The following is a 6,700-nucleotide window of genomic DNA, read 5'->3' as shown; positions in this document are numbered from 1 at the left end:
GTGTGTGTGTGTGTGTGTGTGTGTGTGTGTGTGCATTATGCAGCACAGGACAACTGTGGAGCTGGTTCTTTCCTTCTACTTTTATGTGAGTTCTAGGATTAAACTCGGGTTCTGATCACGTGTCTAGTATCTTTACCTACCTTACTGGCCTGAATGTTAAGAAAAGATTTTGTGTGTGTATATGTGTATGTGCAGGTGCTTAAGTCTGAGAAGGCCTTAGGACTCACAGAGATGGGGTTTCAGGTATTTACAGGATGCCTAGCTTGCTCGATGGAGACTGGATTCTGAAGACTGGTTCTCACTGACTGAGCAACCAGTACTCTTGACTACTGAGCCATCTCTTTAGCCCTGGGTTATAACATACATGGCTTGGTGAACAGTGATTCTATTTAATACTTGGTGCAGAAGATTCCTGAAGAGTCTTTCTAACCTGTCAGCCAGCTCTGGTGTAGTGTGTATGCCTGTGACTGTGGCTGTTTGCTTTTTTGTATTTCCCGTTCCAGTTTCCCTGCGTTGGTAACTTAACCAGCCGAGCCTGGGCTCACCCTCTGCACTGCCTCTGTCATGGTCACCACACTGTGGCCAGTTCTGGAGCTGAGCTATGGCTTTTGTGTAGCCTGTGTGCAGCTGAGATGGGCCAGGGCTGGCCTGAGCGCTTCAGCCAGTACTGGAAGGAAGCTCGGCCCCATCATAAAGAGCAAGGCAAGCAAGCAATAGTTTGGAAATTAGGAAGAGTGATAACCAGGGCTGTAAAAATCTGCCCCAAGAGACTTCCCCAGAAACAAGGTGTGGGCTTTAAATGGTGTTTTATTTTCGCTCCGTGAAGAATCTTAACCCCAAACCTTAATTATAAGCCATAAAACTCCAATTCCAGTTTCAAAGCTATTGCCAAAATGCACATATAAATCACACATTTATTGACTTTATTCCTTGACTAAAAGTCCTCCTCAGCCCTCCCCTCTGTAAAAAATTGTGTCTGTCTTATTAGTCAAGCGTGGCTTTTTGAAAGTTGGATTCCCTTCATACTACATTTTAAAAAGTTATTTATCTACCTCGTGGGTATGGGTATTTTGCCCACTGTGTTATGCATCATGTGTGTACAGTTCCCACAGAGACCAGAACAGGACGGTGGATCTTCTGGAACTGGAGTTACAGATGGTTGTAAGCTTCTATATGGGTGCTAGGGAATCGAACCCAGATCCTCTGCAAGAGCAGCCAGTACTCTAACCACTGTACCACCTCTCCAATCCTGGAGTCATCTTTTAAACAAAGCAGGTCTTTTGTGTCTTTCAAAAGAAGTTCTCCATGTTCAAAAACATAACAAGGTATAATACATTCTCTCAACTCCCATTTCTGCTTGTATGTTGGCAGGAACGTGTGTCCTTCTTCTGGGAAACGGTCTAGATCCACCCCAGCTTCTAGCTCCTAGTGTGTGCTACTCCCGTCTGACTCCCAAATTCTTTTCTCAGAAGAACTTGTACCTGTGTTCTCCTACGGAGAACAAGCTTTTTGAATATTTAAACATTTAAAATGATTAGCTTAGGAGCCATCCTGGGCTGCTGGACCCAAAACCCTGTCCTTTGTAAAACATAACAGAACAAATCAAATAGATGTTCAAGTCTGTTCACGTAGATTTTAAATGATGGTATGAACAAACAGATCAAAACCCTCCTCTTCATAATCCGAGGGAAACAGCCACCTTCAGATTGTTGAATCTGGCTTCCAGGGGGAAATAGCCTGCAGGCAGCAGGGACACAGACGTGAACTGCTGTCATGGGAGAGCTGCCAGCACTAGCATTTATGTTCATACAACCAAGTTTGGCTTGGTTGTTTTAAACAGGATCTCACATTATAATAAAGCCCAGATTAGCCTAGCATTTGTGATCCTCCTGCCTCAGCCTGCTGAAGGTATATTTCTCCTTCTGCAGGAGGGAGCATTGCTTGCCAGGCCTTCAGTGAGTTTTACATCTCTTCCCACTTCCAGTAAACCCAGCTGTCACATTGGCTCCTGTTGGAAATGGCGGGGTATGGACACTGCTGGGCTGACATCTCCTAGTTTTGCATTTTGTCCACTTCTCTCTAGAGCTCTTGAAACTGTCCCATCTGGTTGCTCCCCTCCGTCTCCGTGGTTTATAGACATCCTTACAACGAATGTCTACGAATGACAACGGATGTCCCTTAGACATCCTCTTCTCCTGCGTGGGAGGCCAACAAATCAAGGCCTGTGAACCTTCGTTTCCACGCCACCGATTCCTTCCTGCTCTAGGTCCCACGTGTAGGCAAGGTGGGGCAGAGCTCTCTGTATGCAGCAGACATAAAAGTAGCTATTGGAACCAAAGAGTTATCCAGGAGTTGGTGTTTCTCAGTCTGTCCCAACTTCTACCCTACATGAGGTGGGTAAAAGTCTCTTTTGGCAAAGGTCCTGGTGAGCAGAATTTTGGGGAGACTAGCTATGAAGCTAGAATAGTCATCTCACACAGAAAACACTAGAAGAGAAAATCACCCTCTAAATATCAGCTGTAGATATTCAAGACTGTTGGGCTGGAGAGATAGCTCAGTGGTTAAGACCACTGACTGTTCTTCCAGAGGTCCTGAGTTCAGTTCCCAGCAACCACATGGTGGCTCACAATCATCTGTAATGTGATCTGATGCTCTCTGCTGGTTGTGTCTGAAGACAGCTACAGTGTACTCATATACATAAAATAAATGCATCTTTAAAAAGAAGATTATAGACTGTTGACAAAAACTGCTGAGATAATAAGTTTTTATTTACAGAGCCCCACCCGTGTTTTGTCCAAACTTCACCTCTGAAGATAAACTTATATACAGCAGCCCAAATTGATAAAAGCTGGAAGTAAGCAGCAGAAACTTCTGTAACCTCTGTTCAACCTGGAAATGGCAGAGATACAGATGAGGTATGTGTCTAAATCCAGGACGTTACTTAAGGACAGATAGAGGTTTAGCCCCACGTGGCGACACATATCTGTAATCCTAGGACTCAGGAAGCTGAGGCTGGAGGATTTTGGGTTTGAGGTCAGCCTGGGTTACCCTTAAGACTCTGTCTCAAAATAGCAAAGATAAATGCTGGGCATGGTGGTATAGGCCTTGAACAGTCAGGCAGAGCTCTGTAAGTTCAAGCCCAGCCTGGTCTATATAGTGAATTCCAGGACAGCCAGGACTACATAGTGAGACCCTGTCTCAAAATAATAATAATAATAATAATAATAATAATAATAGCAACAACAAGAGTAGTAGTAGTAGCAGCAGTAGTAGTAGGTTTAGTTAAATATTATTTGAACCATCTTCCTCATAGAGCTCCAGTATTTTCAAATATGTGTAATTTCCCTGATTACTCCATAGAAACACAACAGCTAATAAATATTTTAATGTCCATCATTCATTCTTCCAAATAAAGTGTAAATACATTACTATTTACAGGCAAAATAAAATGTGGCTTATTGCTTCTGTTAGGTCCCTCTGCATGTGTGTTGACCCTCATTCAAGAATGTTGATATCCAAACAAGGAGACACGCTTTCATATGTGATTCCTGTCAACTCCAAGTTAAAGATGTTTGAGAAAAAAAAAGGGGGGGGCTTGTGCTTTTTATGCTATGTTATCTTCTCCCTGTCACCCTGAGCCCCTCCCCCAAGCCCATGGATCAGTCACAGCATTGATGCTGGTGGCATCGGCTCTGGTACTGGGCAGCACTGTCAGATACAAGAAGCAAGTATAAGCTACACGTTTACGATCATGGAAATCATCCTTAACCTTCTGGACCTTGCTTTTATCACCTGCGTAAAGAGGACAATTCTGCTGGTTTGACAGGGCTGTTGGAGGAAATAAAGGAGATAACCATGTAAGAAAATAAACATGCTGGTGTTTGACCTATTTGGATCAGTAGAGTAAAATTATATCAGCCTGTATCAGCCATGAAATCACTGGTCTAAAGTCCAAAGAAAAATAATCCTTCACTTCAGTTCCTGTGTAATAGCTTCTGGAAAGTTCTTAGCCTCTTTGATTGTGTGGACCTGCCTGTGCATAGATCAGTCCTCCACTGTCTTGGACTCCAGCATTATTATTATTGTTGTTGTTGTTAATTTATGTATATTAGGTGTTCTGGTTGTATGTATATTTGTTCTCCATATGTATGTAGTGTCCATGGAGGTCAGAAGAAAGCGTGGAATCTCCTAGGACTGGAGTTACAGACGGTTATGACCCAACATGTGGGTGCTAGGAATCAAACCTGGGTCTTCTGCAGGAGCAGCCAGTGTTCTTAGCCACTGAGTCACCTCTCTCCAGCCCCCCAAGACTGTTGCTCTTCAAATACCATTTCACATACTTAAAGTTTAAGGCCTGGAAGTGTTTTGAATGACTATAAGGAAATAGCCTGGCGTTGATAATCCTGTGCTTGAGATGGCTTGATAAAGCAAGCCCTTAGGCTTCTGGTTCTGTCATGTCTGTAATTTGGAGAATCTCTTAAGTGGCCTTCAGAGGACCTTCAGAGGCTGGGAGGAGCCTGGGAGAACTATCCTCTGTCTTGTCCTTGGTCTGGACTCCAGCCAGGAATTTCAAGTCCACGAGCCTCATGTGATTTGATTTGAGATGCTTAGATTCCTTTGGCTCTCCGATAAAGGAAACATTTGATAGAAAGATTGTTATTTCGGGAAGATGGCATCGATAATTGCTGGAAAGAAAGAATTTTAGGATTCTGTGGGGATGGAGCAAGAGATGGCTCAGGATAAGAACACTTTACAGAGGGGACCAGGGTTTGGTTTCCAGTACCTACAAGGATGCTTACAAACATCCATAGTTCCTGTTCCAGGGGATCCATTGCTCTATTGATCCTTATGCAAGAACAGGTAGACCTCTGTGAGTTCAAGGCTAACCTGGTCTACATATTTCCAGGATATCCAGGGCTACATAAGAGACTTTGTCTCAAAGAGGAATAAAAAAAAAGAAGAAAAAGGAGGAAAAGGAAGAAGAGGAGGAAGAGGAGAAGGAGGAGGAGAAGAAGAGGAGGAAGAGGAGAAGGAGGAGGAGAAGAAGAGAAAGAAGAGGAGGAGAAAGAGGAGGAAGAAAGAAACAATTTTAGAGAGTCTAACAACTGGGTGTCCCATGTAGATTTTTGTATATGTGCATAATTAATCACCAGAGAAAAGGATGGAATGGTGGGGAAAGAGACAAGAAGACATGCTCTGAGGAGTGAGAAAAAAAATCTGGGATAAAAATTAAGCCACCTTTGCTGCTGGTTCCCAACACTGAATGAGCCCAAGTGAGGTACCACACTCTTCTTCCAACATGGTCATTCATATTCTCCAGTTTGCCTTAGGTTTGTCTTCACCAAAGGAGCTTATACTAGTGACTTTCTCATGAGAGTGCAATTTAACCCAATGCGTGCTAACAATAACAACAACCTCAACAGCAAATATAGTAACAATGTGGTTGGGTGACCATTTAGGGGGACTTCATTATGGGGCTCTGCCTGGCCCTGGCTATAAATGATGCAGGAACTTTAAGACGCTCCCTTTGCCTCCTCTAAACTTGCAGTCTCCCCAGAGAGACAAACATAAAGACATCTAACTCAAAATCAAGGAGGAAGAAACAGAAGCACATACATGGTGCACCATGGTTAATACTGTCAAGAGTTCCTTGAGGGCGTCCCTTTCCAACTCCACGTGCAGCCACTGAACAGTGGCAGATGAAAATCAGCCACACAGGAGCGTTTACAACACAGGAATGGCCAACACTACAAACCAGGCCTTATTCCCATAAACGTGATTGAGATGTAAGTTCAGGGTCTCTGCCCACTCCTGACATCTTTCTATCAATTCTGGGTTTGCTTCCCAGACCCAGTTATGGATGAAGGAAGTGACACTGAGACAAGTTTTTAGAGCATTTATCACCCCTCCCCTGCCCCCAACACACACATACCTCTTGTTCCCCAGTGCAGGTTGAAGTGTATGTCACTGGCATCAAATCTAAGAGCAGTTACAAATGCTTGTACAAGCTCAACATTGTGTACACGAAAAATCTCCCTAGCCTGGGTATTTTGCTATTTGACTAAACCTAAATGATCAAAATCACTAAAATGTGCCTTTATATGTAATTGGGTATATGACTGTTTACTAAAAGATAATGAGTGGGTGCCCACAGTCTCTACCAGCTTCTTCTAGCTGTAAGTATGGATATATGGCCTTTAAAATAATTATTGAACCATCAAGGGTTTATGGAAAGACATTCACAGTCCAATAAGACTTTTTGTGTGTGTGTTTTGTAGTTACACATAAAATCGTGAATGAAAATGTGAGAAGAATTAGCTACACCCATGCAATGGGAAGTGACACTTGCTTATTCCATGTCCTCTAAGGGATGGTTTGAAGCCAGCTGGAGTGGCTGGTCAGATTACTAAAACATTCTTGGTACGCATCCATATTTGACTTTGGCTACTTTTTCAAAGTCAAGAGAGACATTCTCGAGGAATCATAAAAAGTCATTGCAGAAGCAGAGAGATCTCACTTGCTGTGCATCTGTCTACTTCTTCCCTGAATCAATGTTTAAGGAGTTGGGGCAGGCAGGAGAGAATCATAAATACCCCGATCCACTTGAGTCCAGAGTTAACAATGCCTTGTCACTATAAACACACTGCTGCCTCTAGGGGAGAGACTACTCAAAGAAGCCAAGGGCTTTGTGACTGTGGTC

Source organism: Grammomys surdaster, unplaced genomic scaffold (genome assembly GCF_004785775.1).
Source record: "Grammomys surdaster isolate TR1022 unplaced genomic scaffold, NIH_TR_1.0 362, whole genome shotgun sequence".
Lineage (NCBI taxonomy): Eukaryota > Metazoa > Chordata > Mammalia > Rodentia > Muridae > Grammomys > Grammomys surdaster.
Note: the sequence above shows the minus strand (reverse complement) of the source record.